This window comes from Varanus komodoensis, unplaced genomic scaffold, assembly GCF_004798865.1.
Source record: "Varanus komodoensis strain SLA01 unplaced genomic scaffold, ASM479886v1 scaffold32, whole genome shotgun sequence".
Taxonomy (NCBI): domain Eukaryota; kingdom Metazoa; phylum Chordata; class Lepidosauria; order Squamata; family Varanidae; genus Varanus; species Varanus komodoensis.
Genome location: NW_025335798.1, coordinates 2,272,775 through 2,294,509, shown reverse-complemented (window position 1 = coordinate 2,294,509; position 21,735 = coordinate 2,272,775). Strand labels below are relative to the sequence as shown.

General features: G+C 45.8%; 1 pseudogene; it reads left to right on the top strand.

Moving 5' to 3' along the window:
• Positions 1-10,430: 10,430 nt before the first annotated feature.
• On the top strand, positions 10,431-21,735 carry LOC123027425 (annotated as a pseudogene).

Here is a 21,735-nt window from a genome sequence, read left to right as displayed (position 1 = left end):
AACAGCAGCTGTTGTCACATGCGATCAAGTAGGGATGTATGAGGAATCTATTTGCGGGTGAAAACTTGTTGGATTGGGTACACTCTGCAGTGGTCCAGGGCCCAAATTCCTGGCAAGCGCACCCAGCATTTGTGGGACACTCGCCAGGAACGGAGCTCCACATGCTGTACAAGCAGCACCTCTCCCACATGCCAGGAATGGCCACTGCGGCTGCAGCTCTTGGCAAAGAAGGCTGGTCGTGACGGGCTTGCCAGATATGTAGCTCTCCATGCCTGCCGCACAGGCAGCATCTCTCTTCCACGCCAGCTGTGGAAGGAGGTTGCTAGTTGCACCACTGGAACCCTGAGAGCATTTGCGGACTTCCTCTTGGCTTAGCTCACTTTGGAAGACCAAGTCAAGCACAAGAAGAAGCCTGGGAATGCTGGAAGAGGTGCATTCTGAGAGGGTTGGTCCCAACCGTACTGTCAAGTCACCTCTAACTTTTGGCAAGCCTACGAATGTGCACCCTCCAAAATGACCTGTCCTTGACAGTCCTGCTCAGATCTTGTAAACTCAAGGCTTCCTTTATGTAATCGATCCATCTCATATTTGGTCATTCTTTTATTCTTCTTCCTTCAACTCCCCTTAGCAATTTTGTCTTCTCCAGTAAGCCTTGCCTTCCCATGAAGTGCCTGCAGCATGACAGCCTCAGTTTCACCAGTTTTCTTTTCAGAACCAATTCTGGCTTGATTTCATCTAGACAGTGCAAAGATTTAAAATACAATACAGGATTAAAAACAGACAAAAACGAAAATTCCTGGGAAAATACGCCTATTGCTAGAAAGAGCATAATGTAGCTGCCAGGTGAGCCTCCCTCCCAGACTTGCAGAAGTCTCGGGTTACAAAATCAGGTGGGGTCCCTTTAGTCCCATCAGCTCCTTCAAATTGCCTTGTCAACCAACATAAGGCTTCAGTTGGCCTTAGCTCTCTTCTGATATAATGGGATTCTCCAGCCTAGGCATTGACTGGTTCTCACAAGTCCTCATCTGCAGTAAGGACATGATTCATACTCCTCCAGGGCCTCTCTGTGCTTTCCAAGCATTTCCACAGCTTTTTTTACAATAAGGATAATGAACTACTCAAGGACTAGAATACTATACAATACTATGAGAAGGGTGTGTATTTTCACAATTGCACTGTACTGTAGCGCCACCTTGTGGTTGTGCAATGGAACGTACAGAAAGATCCAGAGAAAGAAAAATGTGAGCTGGGGTGAAATGAGCAGATCTTAATCCCACGAAAAAGCAGGAGCCTTGATAAAGTGACGGGTTAAGTTAAGGGAAAACCCCCATGCAGAGTAACCCAACACCCTCCTATTGCTGTAAGCAGAAGCGATTTCCAGCCAGTGGGATCCATTCAGAGCTATGCAAGACCCTGCTTTTTTCTGTCTTCTTCTGAATGAAATTGAGCAATATATTCCCTCTGAGCCTCAGGGCACCAGCAAAGGGGACACTTGCAGGGGTGAAGAAATTCGGCATCATTTTAAGCTAAACATTACCAGGAAGTTGCAGGTCTGTGGCAGCCACTTGATCCTCATAATGTGCATTTGTAAAATAGCCTTCATGATTGGATCCAGCTATGCCTTGATCCCACTGAAGCTGAGGGCTCAACTGCCTTGTGCTGAACCCTTGGCCTGCTGGCCAGTCAACCAGAGGCAACAAAATTGATATATTATTTACTTCTAGTTGAGCTGGCAGAGAACGGAGATCAGCCAGAGCACAATGAAAGCAATTACTTGATGCTTTGGAGAGCACTGCGTTGATGTACTGAACATATCAGGTTGCTATCTAGCTGGACTGCAGCAGAGTTGCCTTCTCTGGCCCATCGGTCCACCACAGTGCACTTGGTGTGTGCATGTTTTTATAATTATGGCTACGTTTTAAATTTCATTTCTGTACAGCTTAACAGCTGAAGCTCTCTGTTCAGTTAACACAGTTTGTGCAATATGACAAAATATGAAATATAAATACAATAAAAACAGAACAACATTTCAATACAGAATTGAAAACTATTTAATCCTTCATAGCTTTTTAGCTCCCCTTTCCCATAACATGGGCTACACTGCTCTTTGTTCTTGTGCTTGCCTCCTTAATCTTTCTTTTATAACAGGGCACTTGCAAGAGGTCTGGAAGGTATGTTTGTCCCTGTCCCTCTGCAGGCTGTACTTTGAGGGGGGAAAACATGAAAATTGTGGTAGTTTGCTACTGAAATTTGGCAGCAAATCTCTCCATAGCACTACATAGCACTGAAAGTTAATTTAGTTCGTTTGCAAGCTAAGTTTGGCCCTTTTATTGCTCTGTAGGTAGCGCGCCGTAGTTGTGGCTGGTTTAGAAAGCAACTGCTGACTTCTCAGTGCTCTTATGACATAATTCAAGAGCTGGTTTGGCCCATGAAGTATCCAAATAGCTGCTCCCTACCAGATCTAGCAAACTGTTATTGCTGACTGAGAATGTCTTCCTGATGGCGCCCTTCATCCCACAAGAAGGAGAGATCCCTAGAGTGCCACTTAGAGATCCCTAGAGTGCCTGCTGCTTCCAGGCCTGGAATCCCTTCCTGTGAAGACTGAACATTTTAAGGGACTGGTGTTTAATTACTATTGATTTAAAAGATTTCAAAGCTGCCGTTTAGAGTAAACACTTCCAAGGCGGCATTTAATAAAGCTTCAAACCACAATGAAAAATTAAACAGTTAAAGCAAAACAATGACAAAATCAGATCACGCTATATAGTCCTGTATTATATACAGAACCGCCCCAGCAGAATCATAACCCATTGTAGGCCAAGGAAACAGGTGACCCTTTCGAACCACATAAAGGTCTGTTCTTTTTAGCAAAGCTGGAATTAGCAACTGGGGAATGGCTGATGATATTGTGAGTAGTGTATATTTATCTACATATTAAATTATACTTTCTTTTAACCTTTTAAAAGGCCTGTTTTCAATACCAGGTATCACAGGAAAACAGGATAAATCCCTAAAGATTTCCTCACCTCCTTGGCCAATAACACATTTTCTTGTTCAGCCTCTTGGCACTCCTTCAGGGAGAAGGCTTTCCCAGGAAACCAGAGGACTTTTTAAGCAGGGGTTTGCCCAACTGAGCCGGAACTTACTTTCCTTTCATTGGGCTTATTTCTGCCTACACCTAAGGTAGTTGGAACTAGTGCTGCAACCTGATCTTAACTGTCTTTTGAATTGACTAAAGGGTTAGTTTCTTATAGGTGTGTTACCAGCTCAAGGGAAATGCAAGAGTAGCACGGCGGAGGAAGAATCTCACGCTGAACCAGGTAAAATGACTTCTCAGGATTGTGAGTCCAGTTCAGAGGATGGCAATAGCCCCTGTTTTGAATACGGCAACTCTGCCTTTGAATCTGAAGATGAGTCATCATATTCAGAGGATAAGTTCAGTCTTGAATCAGAAGAATTATCCAGTGAATCAGGTTCTGGGTCCTGTTCTGAATCTAGTGACTCAGGTTCTGAGTCTGGTGAGCTGAATTCAAGGTCTGATTCTGAGTCAAATGATTCAAGTCCTGAACCTAACAAGTCCTGTCCTTTGCATGTGTGCTGTAAGTCCCATCAAAGCCACCAGGCAAAGCAAAGCAAATTGCCTCCCAGGAAAAGGGATTCTCCAGCCAAGAAACACAACAGGGCCCAGGATGGGAGAAACAGTTCACAGACAGAAGAGAAAAAATTACCTGCTCTGAAGAGCAAATTGCATGCTAAGAACAGCAAGTCCAGTAAAGAGCCTCCCATGGAGATGAGTGAGGGCTGCAACTGGAAGAGAAAGAACCGAAGAGAGAAGAATGAAAACTGGGAGACCCATTCTGGGAAGACCAAGCTTCCCACAGTAAAAACTGAGCCATGTAGTGGGGAGGGGAAGCTTCATACCAGGAAGAAAAGAGAGCAGAATGGGAAGTCTGAGTTACACCCCAATTACAAACTTCAGAAAGGAAAGCCTGATGGCCATACTGGGAAGCACGAGGCGCCAATCAAGAATTCTCCAGCAGCGAACAGCAACTCTTACCCAGCAGGTGACCCTGTACTGGAAACAGAGCGGCAGAAACAGCAACCTGAGTCCGGTGTCAGACGCCTGCGATTCACGAGGAAGAAAGCAGCTTCATCCTCCAGAAGGAAAGGGACTGCAGAAGGGAAGGATGCATTGCCATCGCCAAAGTGTGAGCAGCAAATTGGAAGGGCAGAGAGTGCGCTGCAGGCTGAGAGAAGCAAGTTGCATGCCGGGAGGAGCATGGTGAATGTCCCGAAGAGGCAGCCGCAAGCCGAGGGAAGCAAGATGAACGGGCAGCAAAATGAGTTGCATGCTGTGAGGAGCGGCCTGGGTGTCCAGAAGAGGGAGCTGCGTACTGGGAAGAGCAAGGCAAAGGTCCCAAAAAGCGAGCTGCTCGGTGGGAGCAGCAACAGAGCTGCCCCTCAGCAGAAAGCAGTAGCCACTGAGAGCCATGTGCCAGCTTATTCGTGGAAGGTACCAGCTACTGTCTGGCTTGGCCCCGCAGAAAATACGGCGAGATTGCTCTTTGGCGGGACAACTGAATTTTCTAGTGCCCAAGCAGCTCTTTCCGGTAAAAGAAGGCCATGCGGAGCAATTCAGTTCTTCAGTGGAAACCAGTGGGCGAACATCCAGGCCTGGAACAGAATAAACCAATTGCAGACGAGGAAGAATTTGCTTCCACATATCGATGCCCCAACTACGAATGGAAAGAATTGGCCTCCATATATAAATAGCCGAGCTGAACTATTTACTACGGATGCCTCTTTTTCCTGTCCGAGATGTTCCCAGTGCTGTTGCAAGTTGTTTCATCACAGCCTGTGAAAATATGGTCAAGGACTAATGAAGTGAGTGTTTAAAAGTAGAGGAGTTATTCAATAAAGGAAAGGTCAGGAACCCAAGTACTGTTCCTGGTGTGTGTTCATAAGCAGCGGGATACATGGAGGAACTACCCTGACTGGTGCAGCAGTGAGAACTCTGTACTTGTGGCTAACATGAAGAGGGTTGACTCCAGAGGCCCTTCTGGTGCCTCCTTGGTCTGTTCCTGATCTTTGTGACAGGTAACCTACATGAAACATTGCACAAACCCATCCCCACAGCTTTTCCATCTAGGGAACTCTGATCCCAACTAAGCTTACATAGGAGCTCTGCTAGATCCAAGCAGTGTTTTTTCTAGTCCTACATCCTGTTTTCCAGTGAAGCACCAGATATCTTCAGGAAGCCCAAGTGTAAGGCATGAGGGGTAAATAGCAGTGATGTGTTCAAGTCCTTTACAGCAAGTCTCAAACCAAGACTTAATGCTTTACTTTCAGGTCCAAGTCACTGCAAGAAATTTTTGAGGCAAGTCTCAAGTCTTCCCCTCCCACTGTCCTGACCCCTTGAAACCCCCTCCCCCCTCCCCCTCCTTTGTGCCAGAAAGAAGTGCTGAACCTGCTGAACCCTTCCCTTCATCTCAACTCCTTCCTCCCTATCCTGCCCCCCACCCCCTTGAAATTTTAAAGGATTAAAATTCAACACTATGGAATTCTCTTCCATCTTGTCAACATAGAAACAGAGTGAGTCAGAAGGGGTCCCCTGGGCCATCTAGTCTGACCCTTGGCTCCAGCCAGCTCTGCTCATGACATGCCTACGATGCGTATGTCCAGCCTATCTTTAAACACCCTCACCATTGGGGCTTCAACCACCTCCCATGGAAGCCCATTCCATGGCCTAGGGGACCTAACCACCAGGAAGTACTTCCTGGCATCCACCCTAAATCTTGGTTCCCTGAGCTTTGCTCCATTGGAACGTGACCTGCCCTCCACTGCAGGGGAAAAAAAGGTCATGATCCACATCTGCGTGGCACCCTCTCACGTACTGTGGCAGTGTTTAGGTGGGCAATAAAGACCTTTCTGTATAAAGTTGCCTTCAGTTGAAATTGTAATTGGCTTGTGAGTTCAGAACTTGTGTTTTGCTTCTTTTCTCAGTGCGTTCAGCTTGGCTGTTGTGTCTTGAATCTGTCTGTGCTCTTGTTTGTACCATGCTTTGTGAAGGTGCAGCCTTCAAAAATACGATAAAGAATGGGGGAGGGGAAGAAATACACAAACAGCAGTAGGGCAGGACAATTTGCATTGAATGCGTGCGTTAATTATATTGTTACTATTTTATAGCCTGCCTCAAGCTTCCTTCACTGCAGGAATTAATGGTATGTTTCATGTACCACCTATTAATTAAAAGCACCTATTCATTATATGACATGAATCATTTATAGCAAAAACTGGGTCTACAGTTTGCCTTGAGAAAATTCATGGATTCTTTTTCCCAGGAGTGAATAAGAACAGAAAAGAGAAGCCAGAGACTGGCAGCAATTTCTTAATTTCTTGCTGCATGTGTCTGTAAGCACAATAACCGGCTTGGTTGTTCTCCAACCCTATTTGTCCAGCACTCAGCAAATAGTTGTGTACAGCACACAATTATCTGGGATATTTAAAAATAGAAATTCCACAGACACATCATAAAGAAAGTCCTACCTATCTCATGCACCCTATTTGGTAATTTCCAGATTATACCTTTTCTTCACTCAATGAATTAAATTCCCCATCCAGGGTATTCAAGTGAAAAAAATGTGTTAAGTGTTTAAAGATATTCAGATCAGACTAGCAGAGCAGACATGCCAAACCTTGCTCCTTAGCCTGGAATAGAAACATAGAAACAGCAAGTCAGAAGGGGTCTCCTGGGCCATCTAGTCTGACCCCCAGCTCCAGCCGGCTCCGCTCATGACATGCCCACCATGTGCATGTCTAGCCTATCTTTGAACACCCTCAACCATGGGGCCTCCACCACCTCCCATGGAAGCCCATTCCACACTCTTGGGGTCCTAACCATCAGGAAGTGCTTCCTGGCATCCAGATTGAACCTTGGTTCCCTGAGAACCTTGGTTCTGACTCACTCTGTTTCTATGTTTCTATGACACCTGCCCACGGACTTATTTCATATGATCACCAGTGCTTATTGGCCACAGTGGGCTATGTACCCACAGACACCAGCTTGCTGTTACCACTGCCCACATCACCTTCTTGTGTCATCCAAACCTAGTGAGGGTGGTTTGTTGAGGTAGTTAATGAACCACCCCACAATCCTACAATTGGGTATGGCATCTGGGTAGTCTGCGTCATGTGGCTGGCACTCCTTCCCAACGAAAGCAATCACTCCAGTTGATGCTACAGAAGTCTTTATTCTACACAGCATTACAATTACAGTCACGTAAGCTAGGAAGCTGCCCCTCGTTCTAATTAAGTTCAACTTACATGGTGCTTTTGAATTCTTCTGGGCTGTCCTTCTGGAGGCGGGTCACTATGACTCCTCTCCCGGCATCGCTCAATCAATCTCCATTCTAATTGTCCCAGTCTGCACGCCTGTCTGCGGGAAGGAGCATCCTCAGCTGTTTCAACTACGTTATCTCCTAAATTCCCATCCTCCATATCTTCACCTGGTGCAATTGTTTCCTCATCAACCACCAAATTGGTCTCTGTATGCTCTACTGTGTTGGCATCTCCCTGAATTTCCTTATCTCCTGTGCTTTCATTCCCATCGTCTGTGCGGCTGGGGAGTAAAGCTTGTTCTGCTGGCACCAGAAACCCTCTGGTTCCCATGGAATGTTTTCTCCTCTTGTGTGCGCGCCAAGGACTCTTCTGAGGCCACGCGCACGACAGTCTGTTAACCACCCCAACCAGCCACCCTTTCCAGGTGCCACAGCAGCCATGCCCAGCAAGAAAAATTGAGCAATTTTTGGCTTGCTAACTACCCTGTTATGAAGCAAACCAGGAACACAGCAAACCAGAAATAGGAAAAACAAGCCATGGTTTGTTTGCTCAAGGCTGTTCACATGTCACAGCATATTATAGGGATGTATGCTGCACGTGAACCAGTTTCTGTTGTTAATGTGACATACAAACTATGGAACAACTGTTAGGAATAATTAGTTCCTAGTTGCTGTGAGCTGTCCGGAGACTCAGAATGATTAAACGGCCTAGAAATATCCCAAATAAATATAAATAAATAAACCCTTCAGTTCAGGTTTACACACCATGTTGCAAACTCTATTGTGCTGCTTTGAGGGTTACAGAAATGAAGTGGTTCACAGGTGGTGTAAATCTCCAAGAATCTTGGGTTAATTAGCTATATTAGCTATATCATATGCCAACTAGGTCCTTGTCTGCAAGGCAATTTCATTGCTAAAGCAACAAACCATAGTAACTAAAACCATGGCTTAGTGTTATGTACAAATGTATCCACTATATGGTTTTGCAATTTGGATATGCTGTTTTACGTTTTTATACATTCATCAGTCAGTCAAATTTATTGCTTATAATCATAGGTTAGTACCATTTTACAAGAACCACAAAAAGGCAACAGAAAAAAAAGGTTGAATAAGCTCCTCATCATGTGCACAGTCTATAGCAACAGATTTTAGAACCTTTGTGCCAAACTTTTTAGAAGCCAAGCTTCTGTGTCTAGAAGTGGAATGCTCAGCTGAAGTTCTATCAGACGTTTCCCTGAGCAAAGGGGCAACAAATGCAGCGCTCTCTCTCTCTCCCTCTCTCTCTCTCTCTCTCTCTCTCTCTCTGTCACACGCACACACACACAGAACATCCTCTATTTGTAGGGAGTGACATTTGGGAGCATTTCTACACCTCTAATTCGTTCCATACTTCAGAGCAAACCAAGTGCTACATAGTCCTTAGAATGCCATATCTACAGCAGTGATTAGATCTGGAATGTAGTCTCTTGTTGTCACACTCTGACATCTATTTGCCCTCCCTCAGTTAGTGGTTCTTTCCTGTTACTATCCACCTTGGTCATCATGACCAGGAGCTTTCAGCCTCACACCCCTGACATCACAATCTGCACAAACATGTCATTGTCTGCATCACTTGTTCATCAGAAGAGGTCAGATGTAAAAGGATGATGGAGAGCTCTTTCCATCCTTTCTAATAGCCAAGGCAGCCAGAGACAGAAACTGAGGCTTTCGCAGGTATGAAGAGTCATTGTTAGTGAACCCGTGATGCAGACAGCCCACTCTTGGTCTCCTTCTCCTGGAAAAATAAGGTGAAGGTTGAACACGGCAAGTGGGTCAAGTGTTAGGGTAGAACAAGCCACAGTCTGAGTCTCCAAGAATGCCAGTGGAGAAAAGAAAGGTACAGAGAACCTGGAACGTGGAGATCAGAATCAGGAGGGTGTTGACCCTTTTAACTTTTGATTACTGTAGCCCTGAACCAGAAGTCAAAATGTGATGGACAGAAATGTGATGGATGGAAATGTGATGGATTCCTCCAAACACTTCCAAAGTAATTGCACAAACTCACAACTCATGTCCTGACCATCCATCCACTCATGCGGAAGGAAGCTTCGTTGGTTTCAAGAGACTTACTTTAAAATAAGTTCATTTACAATCAGTGTGTTGGTTTCATTCCTGTCGTTCCATCATGCTGGGTATCAGTGCCACCCCCAGGCTTCTGAGGGTTCTTGGATGACAAATCCGCAGTGGGCTCCTTCCTTTAGTGAGCCTGTCTTCTCACCACCACTGTCACCTGCTGTTCTTGCTCCTCCGCTTCCTTCTCATCACTGCTTCCTTTTGCTTGCTTGACAGGCAGAGAGCTGGTGAGTAAGTAGGCAGTAAGAGCATCTTCTGCTCTTCCTTCTTCCCACCACAGTGGTCTGGCCAGAGAGAGATGCAGGTGGTCAAGCAGGTTGCAGTGGTGAAGAGAAAGCACAAATCCAGGCCTGCATCATTAGCACCCTCCTGCTGGGATGTGGGTCATGGCAGGGGCCCAACCCTGCCTACCCTTGCCACCAGCCCTGATGAGAAACGCAGTGAGGAAGAAGCGCACACAGATGTCCCACCAGGTTTCAGTTAGCGGTGGCAATGAGGAATTCCCCAGCAAGGTTTGAAAGTCTAATTTTGGATATACTGATGACATAGAAAAAGCACTATATAGTAAAAGCATTTGTTATCATTCCCTTTTAAATAATTCTGTTAACACAGGCCAGACAATCGCTCCTCTGTAAAGGGGGTTGTGCCTGCGCCATGTTTACCCAATGCCTATTGCAATCACGTGTCTGGATGTAGAAACAGAAAGAGCTACCTGGCTAGCAAAGCAGCTAGCCCTGAGGAGGAAGCACGTGTGACCTGCAATACAGGAGGGGAGGACTGCACCCCCTAGCAGACTCACAGCAGAGCTAGCTGAGATTGATTTGTGTGTTAGACACCGCCATGGGAAGTATTCCGTCGCTGGAACAGCCCTGCTGTCCCATGGCCTTGAGAAGGGGAATGGGTGGGTGTGGGAGGCGGTGTCTTGTGGATGATCGCTGTTATGCTGCATTCTCTCTGATTTCCAGCTGACCTCTGCACGGCATGAACAGCACCATGGTTGATTACTACCAAGCACTGGATGTCGCACAGACTGCCTCCCCGGATGACATTAAAAAAGCGTAAGTCACGCACCCGGTGTGACTATATTGCACCAGGAGCAAGAAAGCGGAGCCTGCTCTCACCGCCCTTGATATCTTAGACTGCACCTGCCAGCATCCCCAGGCAGCCAGGCTGGGGCAGCCAAGCTAAGCATTCCTTGCAGTTCCCTTCCACCCTGTGGGTAGAGGAAGAGATCCAAAGGTTCATCTTGTCTCCCTTTGGTAGTTATGGGGACCGTGGCTTGGAAGGTGTAAGATTCATTGGATCTCTCTCTCTCTCTCTCTCTCTCTCTCTCTCTCTCTCTCTCTCTCTCTCTCTCTCGTGTGTGTGTGTGTGTGTGTGAGAAATTATTTATTTGTTATATTTGTTAAGAAGGGACACCTTCTTCCCTATGTGCTGGCTCACCCCTTGAGATCAGAGGAAGAGACCCTTCTCCGAGAACCCTCTGTGAAGGAGATCAGGAGGGCAGTTACTCAGAGAGGGGCCTTTTCAGTGGTGGCACCCCAACTGTGGAATTTGCTCCCCTGGGAGGTTCGCCTGGCACCATCACTCTATTCCTTTCGGCACCAGGCAAAGACCTTTTTATTTTCCCAGTATTTTAATAATTAATCTGGTTTTATTCTTGTTTTTATTCCTATTTTAGATGCAATGTACTTTTTTATCATTGTTATGCATGCTGGGTTTTTTGGTTTGCTCTCTGTAAGCCGCCCAGAGACTTGTTTACTAATTGGGGCAGCATACAAAAACCTTAAATAAATAAATATTTATAATCCTGCCTTTTTTCCTTTGAAGACAAAAGAGAGCTGGTACAGATGCTAGAATAGTGGTTTCCCTTTAAGCTCCATCCTAGCATAGTGCTGCTTTCCTGGGCTGCTTACCAGCTGAGGCCTCCAGATAGTCACTGAGGGCAGCCAAGCACAGAGTGCGTTACAGCAGCCCACCCTTGGGACGATGAAGACAGCACTGCTGTGAGTTCATTACTGCTGCTACTAGTGTCAGCACTGTACTTCCAGAAACAACTAACTGTGAGGTTTGGATGCGCACTGCAATAAATCCAGTGTGCTTTTGGAGCTGTCCTCGGAAAGTAAATCTTGGCCTCAGGCCGAGGCTTCCCCTGAGGTGTCCAGTGATTTCTAGTGGAAGACAGGACTAGAAGTCTCCCTCCTACTCAGATTAGTTTGGTGGATGAACAGTGAATATCTAAGAGCAGGGATATCACTGTTGACACTGGGCGTGAAAGTCCAAGTCCCCTGTTAATTAGCACAATGACTGAGATTAAGGTGGTCTATCTTTTTGGTAAGCCTACAGTCAGGTCTGTCTCCCTGGAACGTTACAGGTACAGGAAGCATGCACTGAAGTGGCACCCAGATAAAAACCCAGGCAACAAGGAATATGCTGAGAAGAAATTCAAGGAGATAGCAGAAGCCTATGAAGTGCTCTCAGACAGTAAGATATAAGACCCTTCCCTCCATTCTTCATCTGCCGCTGTGTGCTGAGGTTGTCCATCTCTGAACTCCTCCTGTATGCTTCTCTACGGCCTGCACCTTGGCTTTTCTTAGAAAGTTTCCTTGCAGCATGCGCACATCTCCTGAGCTCCAGCTGGCCCCCAGTTCTTCCTGTGGGCCACAGAAGCAACCGCTCGGCCTGTTGACAGACCACCCGCTCTGAGTGGCTGCACCACCCACTCCCCACTCATCCCATCTCCCCTGAGTCTACTCTTAATTTGGCTTGCACTTCATAAAGAGGCACCAGATAAACTAGCCCAGAGACACCGTCACAAGTTCCATACGTTGTTGCTGGCGATGGCCATGGTGCCTTATTGTTGGAGCAAGGGAACCAGGCCCTCTGTGGCACAGTGGAATTCATGCAGCAGAGGGAAGAACCTCTGGCCTGCAGGACTTAGACTTATCCGGCCTGCCAATGTTTCAAATCCAGCCCTATGTGCAGGTTTCTTGCAAAAGCAGAATACACTTCTGCTTTTCTTCTGCTACACTTCTGAATGGTGTCATCTTCCTCTTTTTCTCTTCCAGGTTATAAGCGTGACCTTTATGACCTCTATGGGCTGGAAGGGCTTATGGGCCTAAGCACAGGTAAGTGACCTACTTAATTGATGCAACAGCATATTCTTCATATATGCCTGGGAAGTATTCCATGCCTCAGTTCTCCTGATTAGAAGACTATTATACTCCCTCCCTCCTACCCCCTATTATACTTGTGACAAAATTCAGGATCTAGTAGCCTATCTTGTATATGCCCTCCTATCTAAAAGTTTCTTTGCAGCCGGAGGTAGACATTTTACTGCATAAAAATCCCCCCCGAGGAAGAATGAGGTGTTTGGGTTGGTTTCACGATGGATCAGTTATTCCCTGTGTTCCTTTTCTGGATGCTTTTTCTTACACTCTTGAGAGATTCCTTTGTCTTGCCCGGTCAGTGTTTGCCAGATATACATGCCTGGTGAGACTGTCCTTTTATCAAGGAGAACCAAGACTCTTGTGGCACTTTAAAGACCAACAAACTTATTCTGGCATAAGCTTTTGTGAGCACCACCTACTTCTTCAGTCTACAAGAATAAGTCTGTTACTCAGAATAAATTTGTTTGTCTTGAAGGTGCCACACATCTCTCTCCTGGTTTGCTGCAAGGGACTAACACAGCTACTCTTCTGAAAACTTTAATCAAGAGAAGATTATGTATTCTAGGAATAATGGGTTTCTTGCAGTGCTCTGCCCTTGTGTGGCCAGGGCACTTCCTCTTTCTACCTTCCTGCTTTGCATTTGGCAGAGACACCTGCTCCTTCTGGCTCTGCAACCTACACTGGAGAAAGGGAAACTTCTAGCCTCTGTTGTCCTCCACAAGCCATCCTCATCCCCTTTTCCCTTCCCTCCTTGGAAACAGAAAGGATGACAAATGATGACTTATTTCTTTTCTGCAAGGAACGGGGCTTTATCAGAGCTCAACTGGGACTCCTGACTTCATGTTCACTTTTCGGGATGCAGATGAGGTCTTCAGAGAATTTTTTGAAGGACAAGATCCCTTCACTGAAATTTATGGTACGTGCATCACCTAGTACAAGGGCAGCAAGATACAGAATCAAAAGAAAGTGACATGTCACTGCCTTATAATGCAGAGTGTCTAGGTCAGTGCTGTCTTGTCAGATTGGCAGCAGCTTATCAAAGCTTCACACAGAGTGCCTCTTCACCAACACTGCTGCCTGACAGCTAAATTACACATTATATTAAATATATAATATGCAGCCAATGCTCACCTTTTAAACCCTGAAGTAAGCATGCAGGGCTGCATTATGGATCAGGAGCATGGCATGCTTGCAGGGGAGGTTTAAGGCTTTGCATGCATCTACTTTCATTTTCTAAACTCCTGTCCGCCTGCAAGGGCTAAAAATGGCAATACCATTCCAGTGGGGACTTTAATGAATGTTGCCAATAAGGCTTGGCCTCATTTTTATTTGTTAAAAAGTTATACTCTACTTTTCTACCAAAAGAAGGAATGAAGGAAGGAGAATTCAAAGCAGTTGGCACCTATCCCTCATCATCCAGTATTTTACCAGAGAAGAAATAGCTAAATTCTGCAAGAATAACATGCAGAATAAATCTAGGAGGCATTTTTGTTAATCCAGAGGCTCGTTATTTGTTGGCCATTTAGCTCACTGTGTGATTTTGGGCCAGTAACTCACTCTCAGTCCAACGTACCTCACAGGGTTGTTGCTATGAGGATAAAATGAAGCTTTACAAGCTCTTTTGGCTCACAAGAGGAAGAAAGGCAGGATATAAATGCAATCATCATCATCTAACCTTTTCTTCCTCCTCTCCATTTATCCTAACAACCACCCTAATTGGCCTCAAGTCACCCAGGGAACTTCATGGCCAAACCCACAAAAACAACAAGGAGCCTTGTGGCAACTGAAAGACTAATCCCCGTGTTTGTCCTGACGTGTGCTTTCATAGCAATTGTCCACTTTATCCGATGCACAGACCAGCATGGCCGCCCCTCTGGAAATCATGCTCCCTCTCGTGAGGTTTCAGGCAAAAATGTAGAAATAATAACAACTAGCAGGCAAGTTTGAATGTCAGGGTATTGATTTATTGGATAGCAGACTATCTCCCAGCTGTATATCTCCCAGCACAAAGATCTTTGGACAGTGCCCAGGCTCTCCAAGTACTTGCAGAAGCCTGGTTGAACTGCACAGGGACTTTTAGAGAAGCCAATTCAGCAGCAGGGGAAGAAGAACCACTTCTGTTCTTCTCCTGTCTATCTATAAGTCCCTCAAAGGCTGTCACAAAGAAGAAGGTCAAGATCAGTCCTTGCTGATACCAGAGTGCAGGACAGGGAATAAGCAATTCAAGTTGCAACATCCCAGATTCAGGAAAAGCTTCCTCACGGTCAGAGCAATAAGGCAGTAGAACCAGCTGCCTAGAGAGGTGGAGGGCTCTCCCATACTAGAGACATGCAAAAAGACACCAGACAGCCATCTGAGCAGGATGGCGTAACTTGGTGTCCTGCAACAGCAGGGGGTTGGACCCGATGGCCTTCATGGCCCCTTCCAACTCTAGTACTGTACTGTACCGTACCCCATCCCATCCCATCCCAACCCATCTCTTCTTTCTGCAGAAGAAAAACAGCAGGCCTCTGCCTCGACTTTTTCTGCAGCAGGTAGAGGAAAGTGGAGAAATGAGAGTTGGGCAGGATGTGTGTGCAGTCCTGGTTACCTTGCCATAGATGGAGGGGCTGCAGCTTTCCCACACAGATGTGCCCAAAGCTCATAAAACAAGAAAAGGAATGCACAGTGATACAACAAACAGTCTAGGGCCAACTCACTTCAGAAGAGAATATAGCTATCATTTCAATTATACCAATATTGTCATGTTAATTGCAAAATCAAGAGTATCAGCTGATACTCAGCTAAACACAGCTGATATTATTTACCAATGGTTAAAATACACAAGCTAGAGTGAGATATGATCAACATTTCCCATACAGGTGAGAAATAATATCAGCAGTAAATTTTTTAACATTATGGCATGCAGCAAGCCAGCTTGCTTGCAATCAGCTGTATAAAAAGTGCAGACTTATCAGAACAATCTAACATAAATATAACAGAGCGGGCACCAACACGCATCCAGAAAATTACAAAAAAAATCCAAAAACTAAAGCCCACGTGATTAGGGCCTTTTAAGCAATCCCATGACCCACACCCAGCAAACTCTTTCCAGGTCTCTCCAATTAACCAAATGGACTCTCCCCACCAGGAGAGTTGCTGGTACCTGCTGCGCCTCTCCTTGCTTCAAATGACATACTTGTCTTCTGTGTTGCAGTCTGGCAATGCTGCTCATGATTATACTGGATCAGAATGCGTGTAAAGGGCTTTGTACTCAGTGATCTCATTCATTCTTGCATAGCAGAACTATGCTCATGTCTGAGCCCACAGCTCTGAGCTCAGGACTGGAGATCAAAGGTTCTCTCAGGAGAGAGCTCTTCCCATGTAGATCTGTTGGTCACAGGACTCCAGGCTCCATTCTCAGTCCTGTTTTCAGTAGACTCTAAATCTGTGCCGGCTCCATAGAAGCTCGACATGCTTTGATAGGACCATTCTGCACAACTGAGAATGTGTCCTACTACTACTACTACTACATTTTTAATACTGCCCATAGCTAAAGCTCTCTGGGCAGTTTACAATAATGATCATAGAATCATCCCCTCCAGTCGCTCATCCCTATTCTGACCAGGCCTGAGCTGCTTAGCTTCCAAGAACACATGCAGCACTCTTCTGAGACTGTATGTTGCAGGGAAGATCATAATGGTAGTCCATTTTTTTAACCATTTGCCATTACCAATCTGCTTGTGGAATATTTATTTAAAACAAACAAACATTTTTTACAGCACCTTTACAAGCAGAGCCCTTTTAAGGTATTGCAAAGATAAAAACCATACAAAGAGAATACAATAAACCAAATCAATCAACAAATAGATATCCAGTAAATTGTTCCATAAATACAAAGTTTACCAATGCAAACACCTTTTGCAAGTTTTAGTCAAACCAGAGGATTCCATGAAAAATAAATTAACCCATGCTAGATATGTACTGCCAGACCTGCTAAATCTCTGCTATGTTCCTTCCTCCAAATACAGTGGTACCTTGGCTCATGAACTTAATCCATTCCACGACTCTGGTTGTGACCCAGATTGGTTGTGACCCAAGTCAAATTTCCCCATATGATCCAATGTAAATAAGGTTAAGCCATTCTGGCCCCTCTGAGTGTGGTTGTGAGCCAAGTCAAATTTCTCCATAAGGTTCAATGTAAATAAGGTTAATCCATTCTGTAACTATTTTTTTTAATCAGAAAAATTTGAAGCAAAGTGATGAACAACAAAGTAACAAAGTACTGTACAGTACAGTGGGGAACACTAACCTAGGTGGTGGGGGGGAGGTTATTGTTTTGAGGGAGAGTCCCCCTCCATAAGGACATTGGGGAGATCTCTTTCAGGGGTTCCCTCTCTTCTTTGTCTCTTAGTTTCAGGGTCAGTTTTGGTGAAAAATCTGTCTATAGTCACTTGTTTTTTCCTGCACTGCATAACACTCTGGAAATGAGAAACCATGTTATCATTCTTCAGATTCAACACTGTGTTCATTACCGTTATGTTGGGGTGGCACTTCACAAAGAAATCCTGGCACGGGCACACTCCTGCAGGAAAGACGGGCGCAATCTCGGCCATCTCCCTTCCCCCCAACCAGCACGATCATGGCCATCGCCCCCCTCCCTGCAACCAGCACAATTGTGGCCATATTTCCCCCCCCCCCCTGCAGTGGGGAGATGGCCACGATCGCAGTTGCGTTCATGCAGGGAAGACGTGCGTGATCACGGGCGTGCTCCTGCAGGAAAGACCGGCATAGCACAGCACAGTCGCGATCATGCATGTCTTCCCTGCACAAACGTGACTGCGATCGTGGCCATCTCCCCACTTGGTGGGGGGGAGATGGCCTCAGTCGTGCTGGTTGCGGGGGTGAGATGGCCAAGATTGTGCCCGTCTTTCCTGCAGGAGCGCACCCATGATCACGCACGTCTTCCCTGCATGAACGCAACTGCGATTGTGGCCATCTCCCCACTTGGTGGGGTGGGGAGATGGCTGAGATCTTGGTCGCCACCCAATGCGGAGTTTGCGACCCAAGTCAAAATTTTCATGAAATTCTTGTTCGCGAACCCATTTGGTTATGAACCAAGGTGTTCGTGAGCCGAGGTACCACTGTATTATGGCTCACTGGTGGGGCTGCAGAAAGTGCCTGGCCATCCAAAGAATGCCGGCTAATCGAGAGCCTTGAAGGAAGGCCATGCTTGTGGGGTCCAGCTGTTCAGATTAAATTGCGTGTGCATATTTAGCTTCAAGCATGATGGAGCTTGAAAGCACTTACATGTTTACAAGAGAGCCCTATATTTGTACTATTTGGGTGCAACCATATGCATGTTTAGACAGAAAAGGTTGTACAACTCGCAACATTCTCCAGACTCCATAAGAGTTGAATATTGGGTGTTGCAGGACTTTCCCCTCTCTAAACACACATTGGACTGTGCCATTAGAGATTGCACAGACCTGCAGGAAACCATTGGGACTGGCTTAGGATCTGGCTGTTCCTTTCATTGCCGTCCAGGTATACGACGAGCTATTTGCTTTCATGTCCTATCCAAGCACAAAGAGTATTGCAGTCTATAATGTGATGCTATGTATGAACGCTTTTAGTATTGGAGTGCTGATTATGATTATAGTATTACTATGATTATAGTATTACTGAGCTGATGATGGTTTCTGTTTCTTTTAATGTTCTATTGATCATTCTTGCATTTGTGTGTGCATATGTGAGTTGCTTCAAGAATACTTTTTGTGATGGAAAACCATGCAAAAATCTGAAGAATACTAGTAACAATCGTATAATGTTACTTGCTAATAGTTCAATTTATGAATTTGCTGCTTACTTCACAGATGAATTATCTCCATTTACAGACCTACAAGGAGGAACGTCTCAGTGGGTCATGCCAGGGAGTGGCACCTATTCCTATTGCTCCTATAGCTCTCCCGGCCAGACGGGTCAGTGTTTGCATTCCACGTTGCCCAATGCCTTGAAAAGCCCTAAGGGATCAGTGGGCAATCCATCTCCCCAGTGCTGTAAATAGTCTTCGCAGGCACTGGTAGAACCCTCCAATCCTTGGTGCTTCTCCAAGTTCTGTCTGCCTTCGGTTTCTGCTTTCTGAGCTCATTCTGGCTCTTTCGAATCAGAGATGCTCTTGGTCCCCGTGTTTCAAATGCCTGTGAAGCCTTCTCTCATGCAAAATGTACACCCCACCTATCGTGCCCCTCAGTTAGCAAACAGAATTTCATGGCCTCTGGCATTAAGGATGGCATAACTGGGGCCTGCACTAGCGGGCTGCCCTCCCTCCTCCTCTCCCATCAGTAGTGATGTTGTCATCTTCCTTCCTAGACTTCTTCACTACTTTTGGTCCTGGTGCTGAACTGGGAATAGGCTTCCATTCCATCTCCACATCTACAAAGTTTGTCAACGGCAAGCGCATAACCACCAAGAGGTGAGGTGACAAACCAGTGTCCCTGGGGCTATTGTATCCCATAATCACCTGTTAAGAGCAAAAATATTATAAATTCAGCCAAAGCAGAAGTAATTTATTAAAGATGGTAGTGTAAACTGGGGCTGTGCAACCTGTTTTAGCCCCCAGCTAAAAATTTCAGACAAGCTCTTGGGAGCCACATTCCAGCAGGGAGCATGACAAAAGGGGTGGGCTGATAGCCCCACATATTTTAGCTTATAGCTCTTACTGCCAGTAACTAAGACTTCCTGCCCCCGGACAAAGGAAGGGGCAGAAGGATATGAGCGCAGTCCTCATTTGTGCATTGTCAAACCACAGGTTGGAATTACCTTTGACCCTGGATTGTATGCTCACATCCCATTCTGCATTCCATCCCTCATTAACCACATTCACAAGCAGTCCAAATAATGCTGTGAAGAGAGACTCAAAGGCACTTTTCAGGGCATCTGTGTTGAACTACTCCTACAAAGAGTAAATTCTTCTGTTTCACCTAAACCTACTATCCAGCAATTCAAGTTCAGTATTTTTGTCCTGCCCCCTCCTTTGGAGATGACTTTAACATTTAAGAGCCATCAGCACATCTTCTACCTGGGAATCTTCTTTTGTGCAGACTGAATATATTCAGACCCTTTAACCTTTATCTTCTTCTGGCTTATTTATGAATCATTATGGTGGGTATTTTTAAACCTGCAATGTCCAGAACTGAACACAATACTGCAATGAGAGCTTATCAATGCTGTGCAGCGTGCCATGTTTCACATTTGTCCTTACTGAATTTTGTGCTGCTCTTCTTGTGCAGCTCTCCCTTTTCTTGGGAGAAAGCTCTCCCTTTAACATCTTGTAAACACTTCCCCATTTTGTCTCATCTGCAAATCTCATAATTGCTCTTCTCCCTCCTACGTTCATATTACTGATGATGACATTAAACAATATAAATAACCAACTCCAACCTTAGCAGAGTACAACTTGATAGTTCTTTTGTATTTACTTCAAATGTTAATAAGATCATCTGTTGTGTAGTTAGATTTACAACCTACCCTCCATGGGGATGTGTTGTTAATAGGAAGGCTGGCCTGTTTGAACACAACAAACTCCCTGCCCACTTCCAGTTTGCTCACTGGAAGCAGGCCAAGTCAGTCCTCCTCAGAGAGCATGATGATAATGAGGGCTTTCAATAAATCTAATAAAAAATAATAAATTGCAAAAAGTCATGCAAATGGTGAAAACTCTGCAAACTGCAGCCCATCTTAGAGACAAGGGTCCATAAGCCCGCTAAACTTCAATCACAAAGAACCTGAGCCAGCACAGGGCTGGCAAACTGGAATCAAGGGAGCCAAAATGCGAAGAGCTGTTGAATTTTCACCCCGTATTGGATTCTTCACACATGCTGAATTCTTCATTCTGTGGCTTGTGGGTTATAAAAATTGTAAGGCATGAAATTTGTATTTAATTAATTGGATAAATACTACATTGAAAACATCCGCTCTGTATGAGCTTAATCTAATCCTTAGAGGCAAATCCAGATTGTTAAATCTTCCAGCAGTTTAGAACATTCTCTTGTTTGATTATGGTGAATTTCCACCAGGAAGGAGCTGGGGAAGAGGTCACCAAGAATGCCTTTCTGTTGTGAATACATGGGAGTGATGCCCACCTCCTTGGCTGACCAGAAGCGAGTGCTTCAGCTCCTCCCCTACAGCTGGAGAAACTGTCTGCCCTCTTTTGCAGGATTCTTGAGCATGGGCAGGAGAGGATAGAGATTGATGAGGACGGGGAGCTCAAAGTGGCAGAAGTGCATGGTAAGAAATCAATGTGTGGGGATTCGGGAAGGGTGTGTGCATACGAGGGAAGAAGCCCAGTTCAGAAAAGGACTATGCATTAGCCGGGGCTTGGAACAGCTAAAGAACAGCTCTAGAGCTTACTCTAGATTGGAGGGACTCTCGAAATGGGAGTGCGTGCCACCTCGCTAAGCTCTGATAGCTGGGCAGGATTTAGACCAGACGTGAGCAACTTTTTGTGCACTAGGTTGCCTCCGAGGTAGTCTCTTTGTGGCCACATACTGGCACTGAGCAGAGGGAATGGGAAGGACAGTTTCTCTTTGCTGTTTCCCCTCCTTTGCTTGTCTCCTCCAGACCTCGCCAACAACCTGAAGGCTCGGGTGGAACACATCCAGCAAGAACAACCAGACGTGCTGAGTTCTGCAGCCGACATCCGGCTTCCACCCCGACCACAGAGTGCTGGCTCCTCTTTTGCCTACCCCGAGAACGAAGACAAGGAACTGCATCGGGCTATGGCCTACAGCCTGTCTGAGATGGAGAATGTGGGGCAGCACCTGGCTGTCTCCAAGAAGAGACGGGGAAGCGCTCGGAGGATACGCAGAAAAGCATCAGGACATAGTGAGGAAATGGCCACTACTCCCTTGCCTATCAGAGCCAAGAGCCCAGGCGCAGGAGACAACACAAAGAAGGAGAAGGGAAGCAAGCCCATGGAAGAGCCCAAGGCTGAAGGAAGCACAGTGGTGCCAAAGGGTCGGCTTGCGCCTGGCCCCGACGACAATGACTCCGCCCTTAGTGACATGCGGTATGTGTTTCCGGATGTTGCTCCTTCTCGCCGAGAGAGGGAATCTCTTACGTGCACCCTTCTCTAA